This window comes from Rhineura floridana, chromosome 1, assembly GCF_030035675.1.
Source record: "Rhineura floridana isolate rRhiFlo1 chromosome 1, rRhiFlo1.hap2, whole genome shotgun sequence".
Classification (NCBI taxonomy): Eukaryota; Metazoa; Chordata; class Lepidosauria; order Squamata; family Rhineuridae; genus Rhineura; species Rhineura floridana.
This window is the reverse complement of record NC_084480.1, coordinates 128,092,652-128,107,438: the sequence shown is the minus strand read 5'-3', so window position 1 is coordinate 128,107,438 and position 14,787 is coordinate 128,092,652. Positions and strand designations below refer to the sequence as shown.

At 44.8% G+C, this 14,787-nt stretch overlaps 1 long non-coding RNA gene across 2 annotated transcripts in view; it reads left to right on the top strand.

The window, feature by feature from the left end:
• Window positions 1–12,897, top strand: part of LOC133387272 (uncharacterized) — a 42,566-nt gene extending 29,669 nt beyond the window's left edge. The window contains exons 4-5 of one of the 2 annotated variants that reach the window (XR_009763440.1): window positions 9,842–9,888; window positions 11,924–12,897. This is a non-coding gene — a long non-coding RNA (uncharacterized LOC133387272). Of the gene's footprint in view, window positions 1–9,841 lie in introns of both variants that reach the window. The other variant, XR_009763439.1, reaches the window with a different exon arrangement.
• Window positions 12,898–14,787: the final 1,890 nt, after the last annotated feature.

The window sequence follows — 14,787 nt, the reverse complement described above, 5'->3', positions numbered from 1 at the left end:
AAAAATATATCTTTTAAAATTGTTCTTTTCAATTCACTAATGAATGCACAGCATACTAGAGCAGATCCACACCATGCATTTAAAGCCCATTCAACATACATTTAAAGTACATGAATCCCACTACAGAATTCTGGGAATTGTAGTTTGTTAAGGATGGTGGAAACTATAACTCTGAGGGGGAAACTACACTTCCCAGGATTCTTTGGGGGAAGTCATGTGTTTTAAATGTGAGTTGGATGTGCTTTAAATGTAATATGTGGATCTGCATTACTTCATAACCTTTGCCTGCATATAAATCATTTTAATTAAATTTTAAAATGGAAATAAGCTACAAAGTGTACTAGGTGACTGTGGGCTACGCACCATCTCTCTGCCCCTCAGGGTGAAAACAACAGAGGGAGACAATGACTACCCCAAGGAAGAAGGGCACACTTAAAATGTAAAGGAAATAATAATTTGTAAATAATAATTTACAACCAAAGCGTGAAATCAGATGCATATCAAAACATAGCACAAAGAAATATTTATAAGAATGTCAAAGATGTTCTTTATTTACACAACCTGTAAAGATATTTATAGTGCAATCCTATGCATGTTTACTCAGAAGCAAGTCCCAATGTATTCAATGAGGCTTACTCAGACAGGGAAGTATGCACAGGACTACAATTCAATGATAAGGAACTTCACTCACCCAATCAAAATTCAGAATCATGCCACTTTAAGCTGTTTTGCAACTGTTTTATATTTGTTTTATGGTGACTGGATTTTATATGGCTTTATTTGTTGTTGTGAACTGCCTTGGTTTCCAACCCTACCTCACAGGGTTGTTGAAAATATTCCGTATACACACACACTGGAGATGTAAAAATACATACACACCATATAATAGTTTATTGTCAAAACTAGCTGGCCACTGCAGAACATTTTTTAAAGTAAGTATAAGTTTCCTGCCAAATTAAAGCAGTGACACTAAAGTAAGCCCTGCCTAACTGCCTAGAAAAATGATCGGAAGGGGAGAGGAAGATATACAAAACAAATTCTTTTCTATGTTCAATCAAAAGTCCCATTAATTTTCAGCACAATCCTAGCCATGTCTACTCAAAAGTAAGTCTACTATACCAGTGGGGCTAACTCCCAGGTATGTGGGCTCAGCATTGTAGCTTTACTCCCAGAAACACTTCATATTTGGAAGGTTTTCAAAACAGGTTATGAATAAGACAAATAAACTGCCCTCTTCAGCAGTCCAGTAAAATTTAAACTTGTTTGATTCCTTAATTAGAAAAGTATAACACTGTGGCATGTACACTTTTTAAAACTTCTGTTCAAACATTATTTGAAAGATAAAAAGTATAATATGCCATTTTTGCAAGTAATTAACCCCCCTTGCATGTACACTTTTATGCCTACCAAGATCCTGCTGTGATCTTGTGTTGGAGTGCAATCCTATACATGTTTATTCAGAAGCAAGTCCCAGTCCTGTACAGAGAAAGTAGTCTTCATGCTGCTGAAAGCTATGTATTTACTGAATTCCTGATGTGAGACAAACAAGAAAAGGAAACTCAGAACTTGAAATGGGGTTTAGCTATTGCTATTGTCAATCACAACCCTGACTTCACTTGTTGGCTAAAAACTGAAAGGGCAGGGATTAGAGCAGTCAATACTAACAGAAGTTGTGGGGGGGCAGTTGACATTTTGGTTTGTAGCTTTTGAACCAGACCACCTAGAAACTTTTTTTTTTAATGAAAGCTAAGAATCTGGAGATTAAGATGACTCACCTGGAGACCAGAAATGAACCCCCAAACAAGGAGTCTTTGGATGAAAACCAGACAACCCTACTAGTGTCACTTAGGGATGGGTGAGAATTTCGATTTAGTTCAGATTTCAAATTCATACTTTCCAAAACAATATGAGAACTGAAACACAGCGTTCCTTCGAAATTCATGTTTATTCAAATTTTGCAATACAAAATTTGCCTACCAAACAATGTTTGCAGAAATGCATACATTAGGGGAAAGTGTGCATAAAAATTAATGTATGAGTGAAAATAACATACCAAAAAGCATTATATGGTGAGAAATTGCTTGCAATAATGTGTGCCTACAAAAATATGTTTACTAGGAGAAATTTGTACTAGAGTGCGGGAGAATTTTCATGAGGATTTTAAAAAAAAATTGCTGCACAAATGTGGAGAACTGAATCTAAGATTGGAAAAATGAGAAACTGAGGGAACTGAAATGCACAGATCTTTCCATCCCTAGTGTCACTACAACTTACCTGAACTGAGCTGGGGTCGGGCAGGGCAGTGATGAGTTCAGGATCGTGAGACCTCATCGCTGCACTGCATCATTTGCAAGATTATAAATGAGTCACAGAAGCTGGATTAGAAGGAACAAACTTTACTTAGCAGTGTGCTGCTATCATACTTCACACAGAACTGAAACTAGTCAGGTACTCCTTAGCTTCTTTTCCTTACTGGTCTCACCCAGAACTTGATTACCGCTATTCAACAATGTCTAAATCACTTTAGGTAATCTAGGGAAGCTCTAGATGTAGCTAAGCTGTTGGGAGGGTAGCTCTGCCTGCAACATGCCAGCTGATACCGCTTGTTGACTTTGTTTTTTGAATATTGTTTGATGATGTGTAGGGTTGCCAGGCTCAGGGCCTGAGAATGATTCTGTATCTTTAAGAGAAGAGACAATTCAGCCAAGTGCAGGTTTTCTTGCAACACCGTAATGGGGAAAAAACACAAGGTGGAATTCTCCCTTCCCCCTCTACAACTTTTAAGGATACGAAGACCTCTTGGAGGCTGGGCTTGGCAACCAAGAGGTCTTCTGTATCTTTAAAAGTTGTGCAGGGGGAAGGGAGAATTCCACCTTGTGGTTTTTCCCATTACAGTGTTGCAAGAAAACCTGCACTTGGCTGAATTGTCTCTTCTCTTAATCATTCTCAGGCCCTGAGCCTGGCAATCCTAAATGTGTATTAAGTTGCATATTCTATTTTTGTGGGTATTCTTGGGTATTCTTTCCATGTAGAGTGGTTTATAAATTCTGAAGTAAATAACTACATAAGAGGGGGTGGGCAGGAGCTAAGCTGCTTTCTAATTGCTTCTGGGAGGTGGGCCTTCTGCAATATACATTTAAAGCACTATGATACCATTTTAAACAATCATGGCTTCCCCAAAGAATCCTGCGGACTGTAGTTTGTTAAAGGTGCTGAGAGTTGTTAGGAGACCCCTATTCCCATCGCAGAGCAACAGTTCTCAGAGTGGTTAAACAATTTATTCCTCTTCCCAGGGAACTATGGCCAATATTTCTTTCCCCCTTTTGCATGAAAAATGTCCTTCAAGTTAAACTACATATATTAACATGAGAGGGGACAATTAAAACAATTAAGAACATGGAGCTAAAACAACTTAGAAACTTGCAGTAAAGCACTACCAAAACCACCAGAGGGAACAGAAGTTCAACACAACAGCTAAGGGAGAAAAATCCCACATTAGGGAAACAGTTCTCTAAGTCTCACTTTTATAAAGACAAGTTTAGATATTTGTCCTTCTTTAGTTTTTATATTTCAGGGGTGATGGAATTCCCTGCCTGGCTCTGGCCCTGAGCATAGTCTTTGCCTGCCACTGGACGACCCAACAGCCAGGGCTGGCTCCACCATTAAGCACAGTGAAGCAACGCTTCAGGGGGCAGATGGTGTGAGGTAGTGGCAGCATCCCCCCAAACTATTCTTCCTGAGCCCAGCTAGCCGGTTTCCTCTGTTGAAAGACAAAGCTGTGTGTGTCACATGACCTGCTTTGTACCCCACACAGTGGTCTGCTGCCCTCAGGTACAACTGAGGATGTAATCCTGTCACAAGGAGGCAAGCCCAGCTGCCTTCTGTACATGGGATGGGAAGGGGGGTGACATTGCGTCCTTTACCTCTGGCAGCAGAATGTCATGGGTTAGCTGTGTCAACAACAAAGGGGCAGAATGAACTTGAATTCCAGAACTTTGGCACTAATGTGCAAAAGGCCCTCTCTCAAGTAATCCCCTACCAGTCTTCAAATGACAGAGGAAATTAAGCAGGGAGCTTGAGGATGAAGATCTTACCAACTGGGTAGCACTTACACATCAAAGGGGGCATTACCATGGGGTGTATTCAACGTAGCACTAAGGTGAACATTCAACAGAACGTACTCTCCCTCTTCTCTCCCAGCATGCCCCTAAATCTGTTCGGAGGTTTTCCCCAGCCCTCCAGAGCAGATTTGGGAATGGTGCAGAGCATGTGCACAGGGAAGAGAAGGGGGAAATCCCATTGCGCTAGCACTGACCCTTGCGCTACTGCAAGGATTTAGTCGACTACTGCCCCATAGATCCAAGCCATTTACATGTATTGGTTGTATGAAGGGGCATTTGGAGGACTGGGCCTCTGGCTCCACTCCAGGGATTCATGGCTCCCCTGGCTTTTCCACCCACATGTTAGCCTTTAGGTTCTGGAACCCTGCACAATAAAGCTCCCAGGATCTGGGATGCCTATGCATGCAGAGGTCTATGTACATAGGCTTCCCCACCTCAGATGTCTATGCTAATATGTGTGTAGAGGTGTGGTGGGCATGCAGATATCATTGGAGGTAGACTAGATGCTAATCTCCAGAACCTTTTGTACCTGGGTAACCCCTTCATGCAAGCAATGTGTGATGAGACAAAAGCGTTAAGGCTGAGCTTAGTGAGGGAATCACTAGGTAGCCTTGGCCATCTGTCTTTCACCTCTACTTCCCTGCCTGAAAAGTAGGGATAACAGTAATCTCCTTCACTATTGTGCTGATAGTTTATTTATATACCAGGTTATGCATCTGGCACCTGCATACCTTTCTTACTGGGCTGCAAATCTACTGGCTATGCCATAAGCAGCCAGATGCCATTGCTTGAGAGCCACCAGGGATAATTGCAAAGTTCTACACTTAGGAAAAAGAATCCAAATGCACCGTTATAAGATGGGGGATACTTGGCTCAGCAGTACTACATGTGAGAAGGATCTTGGAATTGTTGTTGATCACAAGCTGAACATGAGCCAATAGTGTAGTGTGGCTGCAAAAAAGGCAAATACTATTTTAGACTGCATTAACAAAAGTATAGTTTCCAACTAAGTACTAGTTCTCCTCGATTCAGCACTGGTTAGGCCTTATCTTGAGTACAGTTCTGGACAGTGCACTTTAAGAAAGATGCAGACAAACTGGAAGAGGTTCAGAGAGGGGCAACGAGGATGATCAGGGGACTGGAAACAAAGTCCTATGAGGAGAGACTGAAAGACCTGGGCACGTTTAGCCTTGAGAAGAGAAGACTGAAGGGAGATGATAGCACTCTTCAAGTATTTGAAAGGTTGCCACACAGGGCCAGGATCTCTTCTTGATTATCCCAGAGTGCAGGACACAGAAAAATGGGCTCAAGTTATAGGAAGCCAGATTTCTGCTAAATATCAGGAAAAGCTTACTCATTGTTAGAGGCATACAACAATGGAACCAATTACATGGGGAAGTAGTGGGCTCTTCAACACTGGAGGCATTCAAGAGGCAGCTGGACAGCCACCTGTCAGGAATGTTTTAATTTGGATTCCTGCATTGAGCAGAGAGTTGGACTCGATGGCCTTATAGGCCCCTTCCAAGCCTACTGCTGTATGATTCTATGAGTCTTTGATTAAGAAGACATTACTAATAGATGTGCCTTTCTCTGAGAACAATAAGGCAGCCCATAGGGTATAGACACATTGTTGTTGAAAAGAGTCTGATATAGTTCTGAAATCTGATTACTTGTTTTTCCTCCCCTGCCTGCTCTGAATATTGCATGTCACTCTCAGCCACCTGTTGGAATTGCAACCTAGCATTTTGCAAATGATCCTGGCTGCCCTTTAAACAGGCTGGTAAAACAGAATCAGGAGAAAAACAATAGTGCCATTTGCAAGCATTCCTGGGAAAATATTTCACTGCAGACTTTTGTAGACTTTTGAGATTTATGCTTGCTTTTAGAGACTCTCTCCTTCTTTTGTATTTGCTTTTAATGCCTAAATGGTGGTCTATAATCCTGATAGAAAAGATGCCTTCAGTTGGCAGGATTGTTTATTTATCCAAGCTGTAGACAATGCGTTTGCAGGTAAAGGGCTGCCATTCAAATGCTCACATAACAGATGCTCGTGTATTAGTGTGAAAGATTAAAGATAGCTCTCTATTACCTTGAGAGAAAAGTATCTCGTTGTATATTTTCAGCACAGAAAAGAGGCAGGAAATACCATGAATAGATGCTATTATCTGTATTAATGTAGCATTTGGAGCTCCAAAGCATTTTCAAGGCCCCATCGTGCTAAACGTCATACTAAGTGCCTTTTGCTGCCCGTACTCCAATCAAAGTAGAGAAGGTAACAGGAAGTCCCAGTGACAATAGAGTTTGGGCTAGCCTAGGCCAAGGGGAAAATAGCTTCAGGTTCTGCTTCTGACAGGAATGACAACTTATTTCCTGGCCATTGCTCTTGTGCATTTAATCAGCAGATGTTCTTAGGTGATAGGGTTGCCAGGTTCTTGGCCTGAGACTGATCCTGTATCTTTAGGAGAAGATTATTGGAACTTGTTGCTTCTACGTTATTGTTAGTTTTTATTGTTAGTCTCTTAATGTTTTGATGTTTACATGTTCTGTTTTGTACGTCACTTAGAGTGGCTGACAATTCAGCCAGATAAGTGACTAATAAGTCGAATAAATAAATAAATAAAAATAAAAGTCAGCCAAGTGCAGGTGTTCTTGCAACTCTGTAATGGGATAAACCACAAGGTGGAATTCTCCCTTCGTCCTGCACAACTTTTAAAGATACAGAAGACCTCTTGGAGGCCGGGCCTGGCAACCAAGAGGTCTTCTGTATCTTTAAAAGTTGTGTAGGGGGAAGGGAGAATTCCACCTTGTGGTTTTTCCCATTACAGAGTTGCAAGAACACCTGCACTTGGCTGACCTTCTCTTCTCCTAAAGATACAGGATCAGTCTCAGGCCATGGACCTGGCAACCCTATCAAGTGATAATGCTTCCCACCATACCCTGAAAATCAGCACATTTTGATTTCTGCAGATCATGCTGCTGTTAAAGGTGCAAGAACAGGGCCCACCCTGATTAGTTGCATATGCTGAGGAAGATCTGTATGGCTTGTGAAGACAATGGCATTCCCGCTTTGAGGGGGTGTGTTTGCCGCCACCCATATTGAGTAGAAGGCTCGAGAAGGTTCCCTAAGAAAGCAAAGGGGGTCAGATGGTATTTTTAGGGCCAATTAGGTGACAGGGATCAGCAGATATATAAGACCACTCCTCCCTGGCAGGCCTGCCTTTTTTGCCTTGCGGGAGCGGGAACATCATCATGCAGAGAGAGAGAGAGAGAGTGAGTGAGTGAGTGAGTGAGTGAGTGAGTGAGTGAGTGAGTGAGTCAGAGTCAGAGTCAGAGACAGAGACAGAGACAGAGACAGAGAGACAACTCCTGGGGTTGCGGTCACCTGCTTTCTCTTTGTGCAGGCAGGCAGGACACGGGAGCAGGTCATTTTTGCTGCACTCTTGGTGGTGGCGGCTTCCCGCCTCGCAGGCTGCGGGCTGGCTGTTGGCGGGCCAGGGCTGCACGTGGGTTTGGTGAGGCCGGTTGGTGGGCTGACCTCCTGTGGCCCCGACACGGCTGCACTGGTGGCAGCTCCCATGGCTGCACGGGATTCACCCGTGCTCCTGCTCGCTGTTGCTGGGCTTGTGAGGTATCTCTGGGTGGTGGCTGGACAAGGGGGTGTGGCGGGCGTCGCATGTCTGGGTCTGCGGCGTTTCTGGCTTCGCCAGCCAAGTGCTGGCCTCGGCCCGCCTAGACCCACATGGCTCGCTGCTGCGTGCGGGATGGCAGCGGTAGCCTGCTCTAGGTGTATTGGCCCGCTGGGGCCTTTGTTTGGTCAGTCGGGTTGCGGGTCGTGCAGGGGCCTGCCTTGCATGGTTGGGGTTGAGGTCAGCGATTGCAGGGGGGTTGGCATTGGCCTTCCTAACCAGGCCTGTGCTGCCTCAACTTGTGGCTCAGCCCCCTTATTCAGCGCCTTTGTCTTGGCTCTTTGATTCGGCTCAGCTGGCTGGAACCTCCCCCCCACCTCCGTTTATTGCATTTTGTGGCTGGTGGGGTAGGCCTTTTCACCCCCCCTCATTTTATCCCCCCCATCTTTGGCTTTGGCTTTCTTTCCCACCCTGTGGCTTGTTATAGGGTGGGGAGAGGCGTAAGTGGCTTGTATGGGTGGGGGGTGTCTAATTTGTTTGCCTAGCTAACTGATGCGTATTAAACATAATAATAATAATAATAATAAAATAAAATAAAATAATAATAATTTATTATTCATAGGCACATTAGTCATTACTCTTGAGCATTTGCCTATGACATTGTTTATTCTATCGTACATCAGTCAGGCTACTGAGGTCAATTTTGACTGATTAAGTTTTCAAGCAACAGATTCTTTCATACTTTGGACACATAATGAGAAGACCTGATTCACCATAAAGGACGGTAATGCTGGGGAAAACGGAGGGGAGTGGAGAAGGAGGAAGGCCAAACAGAGATGGATTGATTCCATGAGGGAGGCCACGGGCCTGGGCTTGCAGGATCTGAATGGGGTAGTTCATGGGGGATGCTCTTGGTTGCTGATTCGTGGGGTCGCCATAGGTTGTGGTCGACTTCAAGGCACATAACAACAATAACAACTTCTTTATTTGACTTTTAAGATCTTGTTTTAGATTATTTAGCTCCATATTTCTGTGGCATGTATCTGGCATGGAGAATATGGTATATGCTATGCAATATCATCCTGAGAGGGCGCAGTAGATATTTTAATTTAATGTGAAAAAATTACAGTCCTGCTACTCAGAATTTCTAAAAGGCTTCTAAACATGTGAACAAGTGAGAATTATCAAAAGGTAAAATATGCCATGTAAGTTCAAAGGAAATCCTCTACAGCCAGATAAAACTCACTGTTGTGGCTTCATTGCAATATCCAAGATGTTTACTGTAAATGATTAGAAATTTTACATGAATTATAAAATATGCTCATTTTAAAGTGACAGCCTGCTGCTCCTTGCTTCAAGTAACTTATTTAGCGTTTGGTAAATCTATAATTTAAAGCTTTACAGGGCTTGTTTAAACCAATTTAAACTTATTGCTAAGACATATCCATTGTATCCTGCATGCTCCACAATATATATAGGTTCTCTTTCAAATTGTGTCTATTTTAGAGCAGTCTCGGACACGATAGGTGATTTCTGCCTGTCAGCTTCACGTTCATTAGTACATTGGGCTGGTGGTACCTGTTAAGTCATCTGAAAGAGAACCTTCAGTGGGAAGCCTGCATAGGTTGTGTGGGCATTTGTATTATGGCCAGGCCGGCGTCTAGATCCTGATCACTTCTCTGGGATTGTACATGTGCTGCCTGGCAGATGTGTGAGTAATTGAACAATTTCCCCTTTTGTCACATCCAACATGTACTCTTTTAGTGCCAGCACGGTCCTGGCAATCTGTGGCCGGCTAAAACTCCTGCACACAAGCATTCTCTCAGAAAGTAACATGCATTTATGTTGCTATTTCAAATACACATTTATAGGACTTTTGGACTGCCATGCTCAAAGGCGGATTCAGTGCATCATGTCATTGGTCCTATGTTCACATTCTTTCTATTTCAGAAGTTGATTGGTCACGGTCGTTTCTCCCGACGGTGCCTTCCTGGCATGAAAGGGGTGTGCTCATGTTTTTCATTTCAGTAGAGTCTCAGATAGGAGGCGGGAGGATTTCCTCATCTGGCTTACCTTTTCAAATGATTTCCACAGCTGCTCTTTTGAAAGAAGAGGACTTGCTCGTGGAGGCTGAATGGCAGGTAAGCTCTGATGCAGCCGGTGGTGGGTTTGGGTGTCAATTTTAAGGACCTTTGGTGTGCTGAGCAAAGGCCAGCTGCCTTGCGTGGCACAGGGCTCACTCCTGACTTTATTTCCTTGGGCCATTTTCCAATAGTGTTCGTGGTACATATTTGCCTTCTGCCTGCGTAACAGCATGGCTGGTCCTATGTGGCCATTCACCCCTGATATACGAATGATGTACACCTTTGCAAATCATGCTCTCCTAAAGCGGGCAGGGTGTTACTGTAAGAAATATATCTGGCCACCTTTCTGCCCTGGCCTTTAATTTCCAGGCCAAGCGCATTCAGGAACCCATTTTATGAAAATCAAAGGGGGCTGGTTGCATTCCACCCTAAGGCCGCCTGGTCCTATGTGGCCATTCACCCCTGATGTACTAATGATGCTCCTGCCTTCGACAAGCACTTAGTGCTTCCCTCCTTATGAGGAAAGTTATTCCAGGCAGTGGCCTTAATGACTTTTAGGGAGCCTTTTGCCCTGGTAAAGCTTTCCAGGCAAGTCACGTCATGTTGAGCCCCGCACTTACATTTCTGTGATGTTTTCTGTGCATATGCTCAATACGGACCAAGTGGGTAGTAGCGTGGTAGTGAAGTTGAGGGGCTACCCATTGCCCACTCGGTGTCTGGTTTTGTTGTAAAGGACCTTTCTTTCTGTCAGGCCAGTGGGCCAGCGCTATCTTTTCATATGCATCGGATATGCTTTGAGTCAATTTTAATTATTGGTATGTTTGCAGGGTCACGAGGGCATGTGGGTGAGATCCCTGAGTGTGGGGGTTACATTTCTTTCATACAGGAGCGGCTGCGGCCGCTGCCCTCGTGGACTTGCGTTCTGGAAGCATTCAGGTCATACAAGCCAGGTTTACCTGTTCATACATCTCGACGGATCTGCCCTAATCCAATTCCAGTGCTGGCCTGTTGTTCGGGGGGGCTTTACAGGCCTCTGGTAAGATTTTGGAGAGTATGAGCTATATATTCCTCTTCAAACTTGAGCGGCAGCGGCCGCCACCCTCGCAAGCATGAGTACAGATTGTATTCAGCCCATACGAGCCAGCGTTACCTCCTTTCCTGTGGAGCCTTGGAATTAGAAGTGGGGGCTGCCATAGCCTCTGCCCTTGCTCCCAGCACTCAGAGACCGTACCAGTGTGCCTTTGGAGAATTCCAGGCGTTTTGAGCTCACAGTGCTCTGCCTCTTGCTTGGCCAATTCCTGTATCTCATTTGCTGCAGTTTATGTTATATTTAAGAGGGCAAAAATATTGCTGTTACAACTATCGCTGGACACCTCCCTGCACTGGCCTTTATTTCCAAGGCAAGAGGATTGCAGGATCATTCTGTAGATTTTAGGGCAGAAAGGTCCTTGAGGGTTGGCCGCGTTCCGCTTCCAGGCCCACTGACCAGAGGAGGCCAATCACGCCTGATATCCTCCTCCAGATCCTGCCTTTGTTTCGTTCTTTATGCTCATCTCTTGAGTCGCACCTTTCACTGCAGTAGCTCTGATGATGTTTTATGGTGTATTTCGCCCTAGTAAAGTATTGATTTCCTCAAAGCGTGATGTGTCCTATGGAGCCTTATGCTCTAGCAATTGCACGTTAGGTGCTAATTCTGTGATGTTCTCCTTAAGAGTCTCTAAGACTGACCAAAGGGACCGTGTAAGTGCTGTGTCTCTAAGCAGCTGCCCAGTGATTGATTTATGCCCGGTTTCTGCTATGCAACAATTCCTGTCGGTTCGGCCAGCGGGCCAGCGTTATCTCTTCGTCAATGTGGATGGTTTTGCCCTGACTCAGTTTCAGTTTTGGCCATTGTTCGGCAGGCCTTGTTGGCCGGTGGATGTGATCATGGAGTCTATGGGCTGCATTCTTTACACAGTGGGGTGGCTACGGCCGCAGCCCTTGTGGGCATGAGCGTGGATGATATTCAGGCAATTGGCCGATGGTGATCTGCAGCTTTTAAGACGTACGTCCGATATTGATTCTAAAGCTTATTGTTTTTTCTTCCTTTCAGGTGCGCGGAGCCTTCCAGTCCCTGCAAGGATCATCCTGTGTGGCCACTCATTTTGGGCCCACCAGAGGGCTTTCTCTTCGGTTGCTGGGATGCAGCTACAGCTCTCTGCGCGAGTGACAGTCAGCTGGGAGGCTCAGAGGGGCATGTTGTGGGATGCTTTTTTGCCTTTGGTATGCCGAATAATGTCTTCGGCCCATCGGCCCCATGTCTTGTTAGTCTATTTGGGTGAGAATGATTTTGTCCAGCAGCCAGCCATGGATTTGGGGCTCAGGTTACTCATGATTTAATTTGGCTGCGGTACTCATATCCGGATCTCATTACTGTGTGGTCGGATATGCTGGAGAGGAGAGTTTGGAGGGGTGCTCTTCACCCCAATAGGATTGATAGGTCCAGACGGTGGGTTAATAAAAAGGTTTGGGACCTAGTTTTATCACTTGGTGGAGCTTTTATTCCCCATGAAAGGGTATAATTTCAACTTCCACATTTATTCCGAGATGATGGTGTTCATCACTCAGAGACTGGGTGCGTTTTGTTCTTGGAGGACCTTATGTTGGGCTTGGGTTTTTTGTTTTCTTTGGGTTGAGGGGAACAAGCTTCAGCTGATCCCCTCTTGTGGCGTGGAATTCGGACAGGTGAGGTATTTGGGGAAAAATTAAGGAGGATGAGGCATTTTGGTAAAGGGCACTCCCTAGGGAACCATCAGTGCTTAAAGTCTGTTGTGGATCTGGGGAGTGTCCAAGTGGGACCGGCTTGCACATCATGGTGAACGCCTTTACGGTGGGGCCAGGATGCGGAAGTTGGAACCATATGCTTGAATCCAATAGCAAGGAGGGATGACTTTTCCCACATCCTTGGTAGGGAGTTATAGTCCAAGGTGACTGACCTATTTTGAGATTGAGGGAGTATTCCCTACTAGTTAGTCTGCACTTCACCTGCCCGAAGGAGTTAAATTGGATTAATTTCATTGAATTGGATTATGGCTTAATATTTGTTATATTTTAATAAATATAACATTATACCATATCTGTGTCCCGAGTCTTCTTTGGTGTGGTGGCAACAGGAATTTTTCCACATGGGACTCCATGGATCCCTGTTAAATTAAAATGCAAAATGCTGTTGATGAGATAAAGAGAGTGGAAGAGCTCAGTTTTAAAATCAACTGTATTAACTGAAATGACTGTCAAATTTTCCCTAAATAACCTTCAAATTTATCTTGTGTTTGCTGAAGGTGAAATTTAGTGGCAAGTCTAACTTTAGTCTTTATTAGTAGAATCAGGAAAGGCAGAGCAAGGCAAGGTTCTGGCATAGTTCTGGCAAGGCGGCGCAGGCTCAAACAAGGCAAAGCAAAGTCAAGGCTCCAATAAGGCAAGAAAAGGCAACTCTGCTTCTAGTACAAGAAGCTCTTCAGTTAAAGGGGCTTTCCAACCTTCCAGTGTAGAGGAGACCATAGTTCCACTGAGATTTCGGGGCTGGAGTTCTCAAATTCAGAGGATGGCAACATGACCTCTTATTATTATTTATTATTATTTATTGTACTTTTAGACCGCCCTTTAGCGACAAGCTCTCAGGGCGGTGTACAACAGAATAAAACCACATTAAAATACAGGTGAGTGTGGGTACAATACAACTATAAAAACATTTTAAAAGCAAGGTTAAGACAAAGATTAAAATAAAATTACAATTAAATTAAAAATTAAAATGCCTGGGCAAAGAGGTAGGTCTTTACCTGGCGCCGAAAAGATAACAAAGAAGGCGCCAGGCGTATCTCGTAAGGGAGGGTGTTCCATAATTCGGGGGCCACCACTGAGAAGGCCCTAGATCTAGTTATTGCTCTCTGGGCCTCCCTATGAGTTGGGACCCGGAGAAGGGCCTTCGACGTCGAGCGTAGCGAACGGGTAGGTACATAGCGGGAGAGGCGTTCCACCAGGTATTGTGGTCTGATGCCGTTAAGGGCTTTATAGGTAAGAACCAACACTTTGAATCTGGCCCGGAAACATATTGGTAGCCAGTGCAGTTGGGCCAGGACAGGTGTTATATGGTCAGATTTTTTAGTCCAAGTAAGAACTCTGGCCGCAGCATTCTGCACCAGCTGAAGTTTCCGAACCGTCTTCAAAGGTAACCCTACGTAGAGTGCATTACAGTAGTCCAATCTAGAGGTTACCAGAGCATGCATAACTGTGGTGAGGTTCTCCCTGTCCAGATAGGGTCGTAGTTGGGCTACCAGCCGAAGCTGGTAGAACGCATTCCGTGCCACCGAGGCTACCTGAGCCTCCAGTGACAGGAGCGGATCTAATAAGACCCCCAAACTACGGACCTGCTCCTTTAGGGGGAGTGTAACCCTATCTAGGGTAGGTCGGACATCAACCATCTGGGCAGAGAGCCCCCCCACCAACAGCATCTCAGTCTGGTCAGGATTGAGTCTCAGTTTATTAGCTCTCATCCAGTCCATTATCGCGGCCAGGCAGCGGTTTAGTACATTGACAGCCTCACCTGAAGAAGATGAAAAGGAGAAGTAGAGCTGCGTATCATCAGCATATTGCTGGAAACGCACTCCAAATCTCCTAATGACCTCACCCAGCGGCTTCATATAGATATTAAAAAGCATGGGGGACAGAACCGAACCCTGCGGGACCCCATATTGGAGTACCCAGGGATTCGAGTAGTGCTCCCCAAGCACCAACTTCTGGAGACGATTCTCGAGGTAGGAGCACAGCCACTGCCAAGCAGTGCCTCCAACTCCTAAGTCCGCAAGTCGCCCCAGAAGGATACCATGGTTGATGGTATCAAAAGCCGCTGAGAGATCAAGGAGAACCAACAGAGTTACACTCCCTCTGTCTTTCTCCCGACAGAGGTCATCATACAGG